General features: G+C 38.0%; 1 protein-coding gene and 1 non-coding gene across 2 annotated transcripts in view; one reads left to right on the top strand and one right to left on the bottom strand.

The window, feature by feature from the left end:
• Positions 1 to 14,648, bottom strand: part of LEKR1 (leucine, glutamate and lysine rich 1) — a 210,219-nt gene that overhangs the window by 43,847 nt on the left and 151,724 nt on the right. The window lies entirely within an intron of this gene.
• LOC122445609 lies at positions 2,407 to 2,514 on the top strand. Its single transcript, XR_006270577.1, has one exon. It is a non-coding gene; the product is annotated as a U6 spliceosomal RNA (small nuclear RNA).

Below are 14,648 nucleotides of genomic sequence, written 5' to 3' on the forward strand. Positions count from 1 at the left end.
TTCTGGAGAATGTTCCGTGGCACTTGAGAAAAAGGTGAAGTTGCTTGTTTTGGGGTGAAATGTCCTATAGATATCAATTAGGTCTAGCTGGTCCATTGTGTCATTCAAGGTTTGTGTCTCCTTGTTAATTTTCTGTTTAGTTGATCTATCCATAGTGTGAGTGGGGTATTAAAGTCTCCCACTATTATTGTGTTATATTAATTTTCCTCTTTCATACTCGTTAGTGTTTCTCCACAGCACTGTTTATAATAAGCCAGGACATGGAAGCAACCTAGATGCCCATCAGCAGACGAAATGGATAAGAAGCTGTGGTACATATACACCATGGAATTTTACTCAGGGCCGCTCAAAATGGAATCATTGAAACCAGTCTATGAGATGGAATGAAACTGGAGCCCCTTATACAGAGTTGAAGTTAAGCCAGAAAGATAAAGAACATACAGCATACAAACACCATTTATATGGAATTTAGAAGATGGTAACGATTAAAACCCTATATGGCAAACAGAAAAAAGAGACACAGGAAATACAGAACAGACTTTTGAACCTCTGTGGAGAAGGTGATGGTGGGATGTTTCAAAAGACAGCATGTAGATTATCTATAGTGAAAAACAGAAATCACCAGCCCAGGTGGGATTGCATGAGACCAAGTGCTCCGGCCTGGAGCACTGGGAAGACCCAGAGGAATCGGGTGGAGAGGGAGGTGGGAGGGGGGATCGGGATGGGGAATAAGTGTAAATCTATGGCTGATTCATATCAATGTATGACAAAACCCACTGAAATGTTGTGAAGTAATTAGCCTCCAACTAATAAAAAAATTTAAAAAAAAAAAAAAAAATCTTTAGCATGAAATCCCTGAGTCATCGCTGACTCTTCCTTCTTCTTGTTCTACTGCATCCATTGAGTGTGAGTGTGTGTGTGTGTGTTAACTGCTCAGTCACACCTGACTCTGCAACCCCATGGACTATAGCCCACCAGGCTACCCTGTCCATGGGATTCTCCAGGCAAGAACACTGGAGTGGGTAGCCATTTCCTTCTCCAGGGACCTTCCTGACCCAGGGACTGAACCCCAGTCTCCTGCACTGCAGGCAGACTCTTTACCACCTGAGCCACCAGGGAAGCCCTTCCATTCAGTAACAAGTTCTATGTATTCTGCTCCTTGGTGCACCTCAGACTATTTCCTCCCTTCCTTTATGACTACCAACAGTTAAGGTTATTGACTTCATTTCCCACCTGAGTATTGTGATAGATTGTCAATCTATTGCTTGATCTCTATTCTTGCCTCAGTCTTAGAATATTATTAAACATTTTTTAATAAAAATAGTGCCTACATTTCTAGGCTAGAAAATTTTGAGGTCACAAAGACAGCTGGACTTGGTAACCAGGATTACGAATATTATTCGAGTGACGATGATTGAAAAAGGTAAAACTCCTTAGACTTCTTTTTAGAAATGTGTCAGACTAGGTACCTTGACAACTTTTCTACTGAAAATAAGTGGTTTTTTCACTTATTAAAAAAAGATTCTTAAAATTCATTAGTGACCTGGACAAAAAGTTAGGAAGATGAAGGACACACAAATCAAGAAAAAGAACAGGAAAAGGTTATCAGTGGAAAACCAGTGAAATGTGAATAGTCTGTAGGTTAGTTAATTGTATTATACCCATATTAATTTCTTAGTTTTTACAGATGTGCCATGGTTATAAAAAATGGGCCAAAGGAAACAAACCCTTTTACTGTCTTTGTTAACTTTTCTGTAAATACAAAATTACTCCAAACTTCATTAAAAAAAAAATGAAAGGAAAGGAATATCTCCAACAATAAGTTGAAAATTAAAGCCAACTCTCACCTTGAAGGTACTTTCCAAATATGATGCACTTGAGCATTAAATTTCATAGCCATGAAAGGCACTGGGGTCAGGAGAGAAAGGAAGAGCTTGAGAGGAAACTTATCTGCATAAACTTGTATCTCAAAGAGCAGCACATGCAGTATGTCATTTCTGTCATACTGTCTGTCAGAATATGAAATTCACACCCAGTATGTTCCAAATACAAATAACATCTCCTGCCAAGGAACAAAACCCAAATTTCCAGCTTGAATTTTGGTGCTAGGTGGAGGGGAAAATACAAACCTCCCATAAGAATTTGTAAACTCAAGCCAATACTAACGCAGATTTTTATCCTGAACTCACACTGCCTGAGTGTCCCAAAAAGCTTCAAATTGAGGAGATATCATAAAATGGTGCTAGGATAACCTTGCCTCCAGATGCCTGGTAGGAAAAACACCAACATTTTGGGGAGAAACCAACTTAAATCTGAAACTCAAAGAATTCCTACAGATTAAAATTCAAGACCCATGAGATCATAATTTTAAAACTCACAAATTTACTTTTTAAAAAGCCAGTAAGAGTGCTCGCTTCGGCAGCACATATACTAGAATTGGAACGATACAGAGAAGATTAGCATGGCCCCTGCTCAAGGATGACACGCAAAATTCGTGAAGCGTTCCATATTTTTTAAAAAAAAAAAAAAAAGCCAGTAAGAGGAAGAATGAGCAGACACAAATGATAGCATAATCAAAGTCACAAATTCTAAAGTATTTTCAGATATAGAACATAAAATAAGGATATTCAGTATGCTAGAAGAAAGATTAACTTAAATGACTAATGAAATCTGAAAAGAACCAATTGAATTTGTAGAAATAAAACATAATAATTGAGATGAAAAACACAGTAGATGATCCTATAGCAGATTCAGTTCAGTTCAGTTGCTCAGTCATGTCCAACTCTTTGAGACCCCATGAATCTCAGTACGCCAGGCCTCCCTGTCCATCACCAACTCCCGGAGTCCACCCGAACCCACATCCATTGTGTCAGTGATGCCATCCAACCATCCCATCCTCTGTTGTCCCCTTCTCCTCCTGCCCTCAATCTTTCCCAGCATCAGGGTCTTTTCAAATGAGTCAGCTCTCCACATCAGGTGGCCAAAGTATTGGAGTTTCAGCTTCAACATTAGTCCCTCCAAAGAACAGCCAGGACTGATCTCTTTTAGGATGGACTGGTTGGATCTCCTTGCAGTCCAAGGGACTCTCAAGAGTCTTCTCCATCACCACAGTTCAAAAGCATCAATTCTTCAGCGCTAAGCTTTCTTTACAGTCCAACTCTCACATCCATACATGACCACTGGAAAAACCATAGCCTTGACTAGACGGGCCTTTGTTGACAAAGTAGTCTCATCTTTTTAATATGCTGTCTAGGTTGGTCAAAACTGTCCTTCCAAGGAGTAAGCATCTTTTAATTTCATGGCTGCAGTCACCATATGCAGTGATTTTGGAGCCCCCCAAAATAAAGTCAGCCATTATTTCCACTGTCTCCCCATCTATTTGCCATGAAGTGATGGGACCATATGCCATGATCTTAGTTTTCTGAATGTTGGAGCCAACTTTTTCACTCTCTTCTTTCACTTTCATCAAGAGGCTCTTCAGTTCTTCTTCACTTTCTGCCATAAGAGTGGTGTCATCTGCATATCTGAGGTTATTGATATTTCTCCCAGCAATCCTGATTCCAGCTTGTACTTTATCAGCCCAGGGTTTTTCATGATGTACTCTGCATATAAGTTAAATAAGCAGGGTGACAATATACAGCTTTGATGTACTCCTTTTCCTATTTGGAACCAGTCTGTTGTTCCATGTCCAGTTCTAACTGTTGCTTCCTGATCTGTATACAGGTTTCTCAAGAGGCAGGTGAGGTGGTCTGATATTCCCATGTCTTGAAGAATTTTCCACAGTTTATTGTGATCCACACAGTCAAAGGCTTTGGCATAGTCAATAAAGCAGAAATAGATGTTTTTCTGGAACTCTTTTGTTTTTTTGATGATCCAGTGGATGTTGGCAATTTGATCTCTGATTCCTCTGGCTTTTCTAAAACCAGCTTGAACATCTGGAAGTTCATGGTTCACATATTGCTGAAGCCTGGCTTGGAGAATTTTGAGCATAACTTTACTAGCATGTGAGATGAGTGCAATTGTGCAGTAGTTTGAGCATTCTTTGGCATTACCTTTCTTTGGGATTGGAATGAACACAGTTAAAAAATGAAGTAATAAGCTGAAAGGGAGATTAAAAAAAAGTATACAGGATGCAGTACAGGAAGTACATCATGAGAAACACTGGGCTAGATGAAGCACAAGCTGGAATCAAGATTGTCAGGAGAAATATCAATAACCTCAGATATGCAGATGACACAACCCTTGTGGCAGAAAGCAAAGAGGAACTGAAGAATGTCTTGATGAAAGTGAAAAGAGGAGAATGAAAAAGCTGACTTATAACTCAACATTCATAAAACTAAGATTATGGCATCTGGTCCCATCACTTCATGGCAAATAGATGTGGAAACAATGGAAACAGTGAGAGACTATTTTTCAGGGCTCCAAAATCACTACAGATGGTGACTGCAGCCATGAAATTAAAAGTACACTTTCTCCTTGGAAGAAAAGCTATGACCAACCTAGACAGCATATTAAAAAGCTGAGACATTACACTGCCAACAAAGGTCTGTCTAGTCAAAGCTATGGTTTATCCATAAGTCATGTATGGATGTGAGAGTTAGACTATAAAGAAAGCTGAGCATTGAAGAATTGATGCTTTTGAACTGTGGTGTTGGAGAAGACTCTTGAGAGTCCCTTGGACTGCAAGAAGATACAACCAGTCCAGCCTAGAGGAAATCAGTCCTGAATATTCATTGGAAGGACTGATGCTGAAGCTGAAACTCCAATACTTTGGCCACCTGATGTGAGGAACTGACTTATTAGAAAAGACCTGATGCTGGGAAAGATTGAAGGCAGGAGGAGAAGGGGATGACAGAGGACAAGATGGTTGGATGACATCACCAACTCGATGGACGTAAGTTTGAGCAAGCTTCAGGAGCTGGTGATGGACAGGGAAGCCTGGCATGCTGCAGTCCATGGGGTCACAAAGAGTTAGACACGACTGAGTGATTGAACTCAGCTGAGTACAGGAAGTAAAAAATATGGAAAATAAAAAAGAGCTTGACATATGGAGGACAGAGTGAAAAGATCTAATATTTATCTATCTTTCATTTCAGAAGCAAAAGAAAGAGAGAGAGATGAAGGACATTAGAACAAATCTAGGGAGCCCAAAGGATTCCAAGCAAGATAAATAAAAATAAATCTCATATCTGGGACCTGGTAGTGAAAATGAAGAATATTGACATTAAAGAGACCTCAACAAAAAAAAAAAAAAAAAAAAGAGAGACCTCAACAGAAGATGGAGAGAAAACAAAACAGTATCTTCAAAGGAACTCAAACATATTGAAGGCTTACTCTCCAGTAAAAACAAGGAAGGCCAAAGGCAACAACATTAAAAATTCCATGAGAAAATAACCATCAGTCTGACCCAGCAAAGCTATCTTTCAGAAAGAGGCTGAAATAAAATAAGCTCAGAAAAATAAAATCTTGTGTTTACTGACAGTTAAAGGACTGCTAAAAAATATGCTTTGCAGGAAGGAATATGACCTCAGAAGGAAAGTCAGATGATCAAGAAACAATGGTGGGCAAAGGAGCTGGCAAACACACAGGCAGGGAGGGTTCCTTGGGTGTGTGATCAGGACAGGTGTACAGGGCCTGAACTCAGAAGGAGACTGCGCTCAGGTTTAATGCTCTGTGTACAGGGCCCGTACTCGGAAGGAGACTGTGCTCAGGTTTAATGCTCTGTGGTCACCACTGGGAAGTTCTTAGTAACTTCATCTTTGAACCTGTGCTTTGTACGTGAGGTCTGATAGGACAGTCAGGCACGTACTAGGGGCTCAGAACCTTGGCTCACACATAGCCCCACCTCCTGCCATCCCCTGCTTCTAGTGAGAATGCAGGCCTGGGCCCAGCCAGGGGAGGGTTGGGTGTGCTAACTGCGTCCCATTTGCTGAGTCTGGGGCAGGTCCCTGGGTGCCTGTGAGAGCCTGCATCCACGCTGGGATTTCTCTGTGCCCAAGGGAGCACAAGATTCAATAGCAAATAAACAAAAAAAGACCATGACCAGTTGAGAGATGGTGAAGGAAAGGAAAAGCTTCTTTGTCTTTTTTTGAAGAGGCTCCACATTTTCATATTGTGCTGGACCTTGAAAATTATGCAGAGACTCTGTATGTAGGTCCTTCTAAATAAATATCACCTGTATAAAAAATTAGTTTTGACTGCATATAATTAGTGGGGCTATCAAAAAGATCAGAACTAGAACACTAGACAAAAATGTAGAATGTATGTCAGGATGGCAACTATCCGAGCTCAAGTGTTATTCAAGAGAAGTTTGAGATATTCAAGAGAAGTTTGCATTATTCAGGATATATTAATTTTGGACTTCATTAAGTATGCATGTTAAAAATCTCAAAAATAACCACTAAAAGAATAGAATATGCCACTAAAAGAAGATGCACTAAGAATATAAAAGAAACTCTAACAATACTGCCCCTGTCCAAGGCTCAAAAGGAGAAAAGAGTGCAGAAAAAGAGGGAGAAATAGAAAGCTTAGAGTAACAATCATAATAATGGCAAATAAACTAAACTCATGAGTTAAAAGAAACAGGCTTGATAAATACAAACTCTAGCAATAGGCTCTTTGTAAAAGACATTCCTAAAACATAAGGACATGAAAAGATTTCTAACAGGGAAATATTAAAGAAAAGGAAGTATGTAACTATATTAATATCAGACAAAATAGATTTTAAGACAAAAGTTCATTACTCTGGGCTGATAATACTAACAGGATAATTCACTGAATATTCTAAACTTATAGCACCTATTAAAATACCTTCAAAATATATAAAGCAAAACTTTTTGGAACTTAAAGGAAACACTGTCAAATCCACACCATAGTGGTAGAATTAAACACAGCTTCCTTAGTTATAGTAAGTCAATCTGGGACCACTGTATAAGGCATAAAAGTGTACACTGCACAGCTCTAGGCTGTTATGTGAATGGTCCTCCTGTAATATGTATTGTAGCAACCTATGGTCAACCAGACAAATAATTCAGTAAAAAATATAGAGGACTTAATGCAAATAAGATTAATTTCAGGGACATTGATTTAAGGTACCCAATTAGTGGGGAAATATATAATTATTTTTCAGTTTTCATGGAATTGACCACATATTAGGCCAGAACATAAATTTCAACAAATAAATAACTGTTAAATACTTTAAACTGTATAGTCCAAAATGGTAGCCACTAGTCATGTGTAGCTTCCAAGCAATTAAGGTATAACTTGTCCAAATTAGAATGTGCTATAAATGTAAAATGGGCTTCCCTGGTGGCTCAGATGGTAAAGCGTCTGTCTGCAATGCTGGAGACCCAGGTTCAATCCCTGGGTTGGGAAGATCCCCTGGAGAAGGAAATGGTAGCCCACTCCAGTACTCTTGCCTGGAAAATCCCATGGACAGAGGAACCTGGTAGGCTACAGTCCGTGGGGTTGCAAAGAGTCGGACATGACTGAGTGACTTTAATACTTACTTATATATATAAAATACACACCAGATTTGAAAACTCTAAAAAATCTAAAATGTCTGATAATTTTAATAAGATGATTCAGTTCAGTTCAGTTCAGTCGCTCAGTTGTGTCTGACTCTTTGCAACCCCATGAATTGCAGCACGCCAGGCCTCCCTGTCCATCACCAACTCCCACAGTTTACTCAAACTCATGCCCATCGAGTCGGTGATGCCATCCAGCCATCTCATCCTCTCTCATCCCCTTCTCCTCCTGCCCCCAATCCCTCCTAGCATCAGGGTCTTTTCCAATGAGTCAACTCTTTGCATGAGGTGGCCAAAGTATTGGAGTTTCAGCTTCAGCATCAGTCCTTCCAATGAACACTCAGGACTGATTTCCTTTAGGATGGATTGGTTGGATCTCCTTGCAGTCCAAGGGAATCTCAAGAGTCTTCTCCAACACCACAGTTCAAAAGCATCAGTAAGATGATTAGATATTTAAATAATAGTTTGGGTATATTGGGTTAACTAAAATATATGAAGATACATTTTATCTATTTTTACTCTCTTAATGTGGCAATTAAATTTGTAAAAATTACACATATGGCTCACATTATACCTCTACTGAACAGCACTGTGATAATCTATATTCTCTGAATACAAAGAAATTATCAGTAACAAAAGATAAATATCTCCATGTATTTGGAAATTTAAAAAAATGTGTTTCTGATTAACTCTTGGGTCAAATGAAAAATCATAACTGACATTTAAAATCCTTAGAATTGAATAATAATGAAATTTCTACATGCCAAAAGTTATGAAATATAGCTAAAGCAGAAAAGATAAGTAAATTGTGGTATACATTAGAACATAATGCAGATAAAGAAATGAATGATTTTCAGCTACATGTAACATCATGGACAAAAATCCCAGGGACATAATCTTGAGCACAAAGAGTAAATCACTGAGTAATGCATATAGTATAATTTTATTTCCATGAAGACAAAATATATGCAAAATCTTTTTCTTTGGAATACAAACATACTCAGCAAAATTATGTGCACACATGCTCAGCTGTGTTCGACTTTGTGACTCCATGGATTATAGCCCACCAGGGCTCTTGTTCACGGAGTTTACTAGGCAAGAATACTGGAGTGGGTTGCCATTTTGTTCTCCAGGGGATCTTCCTGACCCAGGGATTGAACCCGTGTCTCCTGCATCCCCAAATTTGCAGGCTGATTCTTTACCGCTATTGCCACCTGGGAAGCCTCAGTGAAATTATAGAGTGAAGCAAAGCATCAACAGGCGTTTTCTGTAGTTGTTTGTGGATGCCTTTAATCAATGTGAGGAATTACCCTTCTCTTCAAGGATGCCATGTGGTGGAATTAGGGGAAAGCACCAAGGGACCTCAATGCTAACAGTAAGCTTCTTTTTCCTAAACTGAGTGTTCATTGTATTGTAGTTCTTCACACTTTAAACCTATCTAAATCTTTTATGTATCTACTCAATATTTATAAAAATAACTAGTGATAAAGCCTGAGCAAGAGTAGTATGGGTATTTGGAGAAAAGAATAGTCAAGTGAAAGGCCAAGGAGAAGAAATTGGCAAGTGAGCAGCAGGGTGGACTTTACTGCCCAGTAGGCACCCTATGGACAGGACAGTGTCATCAAGCCCTGGAGTGAAAGAGGTGCATGAGGACAGGGTCCCTATCCAGACGGTGCTCTAAATCCAGCAGTATAAAAGGAAGATTTATCTTTTAAAATGTGAGGCAGCTCTAGCAGGTTCTGATGCTTGCTCAGCAGTCTCTAGGCTAGAGAAGAGGAAGTGAAGCAGAAGGAACAAAAGAATGAGGACAGCAAAAGTAGGATTACACTAAAACCTCATTTGTGGCTTTCTTCCAAATATTTGGCCATTCCTGTCTCCTTTGCAGACTCATCTTTCTCTGCCTGTCAATTACATGTCCATGTTCCTCAGCACTTCATTCTGGGGCCTCTTTTTCTCTCTCTCCCATTTCTCTAACTGATCTTATCCACGCCTATGGTTAAAATGCAATATAGTTGCTGACAACTCCCAGATTTTATCTCCACCGCACATCTGCTCTGTTAGTATCTGACTCATGTTTCCAACTCTCCACCTGACTGCTCTTTTAATTTCAGAATCATCCAAAACTCAACATGTCTGTAATCTCAGAGGCTTACAATGTCAAAGTTTATTTTTTTGCTCATATGTCATCTGCTGCTCTGCTCCACATGTTTTGTTCTAGGATTTAGCTCAAGGAGCAACTCCTACCTGGAAATGATGTTTTTGTGGCAGACAGAAAAGAAAAATTGCCAAAACATAGGATCTGTTAAAGCTTCTGCCAGAAATCAGTGCATGTCACTTCTCTCATATTTCAGTGCCAAGAACAAATCAAATGGACATGTTTGATGTGAATCAGGTGTGGACAGTATAGTCCTCTCATTGGGAGGTGCACAGTAAACCGACAGGCACCCTGTGGAGTCCATCACAACTCTGAAATCCTACTGGAAGCGACCGTGAGGATTTCTACCCTGAAGATGAAGAACAATCCTTGCTTAGACTGTGGTTCTTTCACCTGGGAGTAATTTCTCAGTCCATTTTTCACCACAGCTCCTGACTTTCCTACCTGAGATGTACTTTTTTTTCCCATTATACAGTCTTATCACATCAGAAGGGGACATTAGAGATTTTGCCCCATTGAGAGATAGCTTTTTCCCCCCACTTATTTCCTACCCATAGATTTGGTTTCTATAGATTTGGTTCTACCCATAGATTTGGTTCTCTCAAAACCATAGGAAATGGTTTTGAGAGAATAAAAAAAAAAAAAGATTTGTTTTGATATAATTGAAAACAATAAAATACATTTTAAAAGCATATACTAGAGGGATGAGTTTTAAAGGTATATATAAACATAGGTGTGCAAAACCAAAATAATGTGTGTGAAATAAAAATGACATTTCTATTATCCCCCAAAGTTTCACCATGCCCTTTTAAAATCCTTCATTCCTGCCTTCTTACCCTCAGAAATCAAGAGTTTGCATTCTGTCTATACATTGGTTTGTATTTTCAGAATTCTATAAAAATTCTCCATATATCATATAGTATATTCATTTTTGTTTGGTATCTTTTACTTGGCATAGTTCTTTTTCAATCTATCCATGTTGTACCATTAAGTAATAGTTCATTATCTTTTTTTGCTGAGTAATATTTCATCAAATGGATAGACCACAATTTGTTTATCCATTCATCTGTTGATGGACATTTAGGTCATTTCACAGGTTTTGGCTCTTACAAACATAGCTATTAATATCTGTGTACAAGTATTTGTATGGATATTTCCCTTTATTTCTCTTGGGTAAATATCTAGGTGTGAAATGGCTAAGTAGCAAGGTAAGTAAGTGTATATTAAACTTTTTAAGAAATTTTCATAATGTTTTCCAAAGAGTTGTACTGTTTTATATTCCAGCCAGCAGAATATGAGAGGTCCAGTCTTTCCACAGTTTGCTAACAACTGGTAATGGTACCCCTTCAACTGTTAAAAGAAGCCCTCCCTCATCTACCGATTAATTGCTCCCATTTCACCACCATCACCAGGCCGACCATTGGCAACAAGAAGAACCAAGAGATATTGGGCATCAAATGCCGACTGTCACTGGAGAAGCCCAGAGTCTATGAAGCCTCTGTTGCAAGATGGTGTCTCCTCTTCTCTTTGAACAGGGAAAGTAGGCAGGAAGCCCAGTTGTGGAGAGCTCAGCTATTTTTATTCTTGGTTTTCTGTTGCCTTCCTTCTACAAGTATATTAGAGAACCACTGGAGAGAGAAAACTATGAAGTGTTGCTTTTTAGAAATGACTATGAAAGCTTTTATCACTGCTATACCCTTAAGAGCCTAAGCGCTACGTTTTTTGAAATTTTAGGGAGAGCGAGCCTATAATTTCAAGATATCTTAAATAGCAAAATTTGAACGTCTTCCAAGTGCCATGCTTCATACATCTATTTAGAATCAAGCTTAAAAATCACCACCAGCAAATCATTTGCATAGCCTATATGGCAGCTGAACTTTCTTCTATTTAATTTTTCAGCACTGCTTTATTATAAGACATAGGTTGCAAAAAATAATAAGCTATTTGTATTGTAAGCTGAAAAGAATGAGAACCATAGAGTAGATGTGCAGCAGTCTCTTCTGAGGATAGCAAGAAAAATAGACATTTCCACGGTGCCTTTAGATTCGCAGTCGGGTTGATGGAAACAAATATCCCCAGGTCATTCACCTTAAAACCTAAATAAAGAAAAAAACAAGCAATCGGCCAACCAGAGGTGTAGAATCAGTATAGAATACGAAGACTCAAGAGGCAGTTTTCTATAACAGGTTAACCTGGGGTATCCTGTAATGCACATTAATGAAGTCTCCTTTATGTACAGTTGGGAAGGTCCTCTGGAGGAGGAAATGGCAACCCACTCCAGTATTTTTGCCTAAAGAATCCCATAGACAGAGGAGCCTGGCGGGCTACAGTCCATGGGATCGCAAAGAGTTGGACACGACTGAGTGACTAATACTAATACTTTTAATTTTAGCTATTCCAAAAGTGTGTGATCATGGGGCTTCCTTATAGGTCCAGGATTAAGCCCCCATGTTTCCACAGCAGGAGGCATGGATTCAACCCCTGGTCTGGGAGCTAAGATCTCACATGCCAAGAGGTGTGGCCAAAAAGGAAAAATAAAAAATATTTAAAAACAGAAGTGTGTGGTTGTATCTCACTATGGTTTTATTCTGTATTTCCCTAATGACTAATGATATAGAGTATCTTTTTTTAATGTGCTTATGGGCCATCTGTATATTTTGGTGAAGTTCAAATCTTCTGTTCCTTTTTTATTGGTTGCTTATGGTCATCTGAGTTTCTAAAGTTCTTTACATATTCAGAAAATAAGCCTACATATTCTGAAAACAAGTACTTTATGGCATATATCAATATATTGTACAAATCTATGATGATGGCTTGTCTTCATTCTCTAAACAATGCCTTTTAAAGAACAGAAGTTTTAACTTTGATGAAGTCCAACTTATCAAGTTTTTTTTCTTTATAGATTGTGCTTTCGGTTTTTTTTTTTTTTGCTTTTGGGTTTCAATCTTAAGAAATTTTTGCCTAATTCAAGGTCACAAAGATATGTCTCCTGTTTTCTCCTAGAAGTTTTATAATTTTATGTTCTGTATTTAGATCTATGATCTATTTTGAATTAATCTCTCTATATATATTTTCACAGTATGAAATCAAAGTTCATTTTGTTTTGCATATGGGTATACATTTGTTCCACCAATGGTCACAAAAACTGTATGTTCTCTAATGACCTGCTTTGGCACTCATGTAGAAAATCAGTTAACTATATATGTGTGCCTATTTCTGTATTCTTAATTCTGCTCCATTGACCTATTAATATTTGTCTATCTTGAGACTAATTCCACATTGTCTTGATTATTTATAGCTTTACAATAAATCTTGAAGTCAGGTAGTGACTTTAATCTTTTGGCTCAAAGTTTTTTCAATGTTGTTTTTGTTTTTCTAGGTCCTTTGCATTTCTATATGAATTTCAGAATTAGCTTGTTAATTTCTACCCGAAGTTTGCTGTAAGTTTGATTGTGATTGCATTCAATCTATAAATCCATAAATGTTAACAATATTGAGACTTCTGTTCTCTCCATTTATTTAGATCCTCTTAATTTATCTCAGCAATGTTTTGTAGTTTTTAATATACAGGTCTGGCACATTATTTGTCAGATTCATCACTAAGTATTTCATGTGTTTTGAAGTATTTTTTATACATACAGCTTTTTAATTTCAATTGCTCTGTGCAAATATAGAGAAATTAATTTGGGTTTTGGATGTTGACTTTTTTCCTTGCAACTTTTGTCAGACTCATCTATTAGTTCTAGTAACTTCTTTTGTAGATTCTATAGTTTTCATGTTAGTGGGCATATCATCTGTGAATACAAAATTTTATTTCTTCCTTTCCAGTCTGATGCCTTTTATTACTTCTTCTTGCCTGACTATACTGACTAGAAGTTTCAGCACAACGAACAGAACTGATGACAGTGGATGCTTTTTCCTTGATCTTAATCTCAGGAGGAGAGCATACAGTCTATCATTATTAAGGATGACGTTATCTGTAAGTTTTTGTAGATGCCATGTATCAATCTGAAGAAGTTCTCCTCTATTCCTACTCCTCTGAGGTTTTAAAAAAACTGAGGAATAAACATTGCATTTTGCCAACTTGTTTTGTTTCTACTGACATATTCATAGTTTTTCTTTTTAAATCTTTGAATAACAATAATTGATTTTTGAATGTTAAACCGATCTTGCCTCCTTGAGATAAACCCCACACATTCATGATTTCTTTCACTTTTCAAGTTGCTAGATTCAATTTGCTAAATTTTTGTTTAGAATTTTTGCATCTATGCTCATGGCATGTCATGTTAATTTGCTTGTAATGTTTTTGTCAGATTTTGGTATCAAGGTAATACTGGTCTCATGAAATAAGTTAATTATTCCTTCTTCTTTGTGTGGAAGAGTTTAAGTAGAATTAGTACTATTTCTTCCTTAAATGCTTGAAAAACAGTGAAAAAACTTCTGGGCCTAAAGTTTGCTTTGTGGGAAAAATTTAAACTATAAATTTAGGTTATCTCTTTCATTTTAGTGAGCTTTGGAAGTTTGTATTTCAAAAAAATGTGTCCATTTTTTCAGAGCAGTCAAAGTTAATGGCATAGTCAAGCAAATGGCTTTGTGGTGCCATTTTTTTCCAACAGCATTTGCTCACTTTGCGTCACATTTTGGTAATTCTTGCCAATATTTCAAATTTTTAATGTTTTTTATGGGCTTCCTTGGTAGCTCAGATGGTAAAGCGTCTGCCTACAATGCGGGAGACCTGGGTTCAATCCCTGGGTCGGGAAGATCCCCTGGAGAAGGAAATGGCAACCCACTCCAGTATTCATGCCTGGAAAATCCCATGGACCGGGGAGCCTGGTGGGCTACAGCCCATGGGGTTGCAAAGAGTTGGACCCGACTGAGCGACTTCACCTCACTTCACTTCAGTGTTTATTATATAATAATTTATGATGATCCATGATCAGTGATTTTTGATGCTACTACCAAGACTC

This window comes from Cervus canadensis, chromosome 7 (assembly GCF_019320065.1).
Source record: "Cervus canadensis isolate Bull #8, Minnesota chromosome 7, ASM1932006v1, whole genome shotgun sequence".
Classification (NCBI taxonomy): Eukaryota; Metazoa; Chordata; class Mammalia; order Artiodactyla; family Cervidae; genus Cervus; species Cervus canadensis.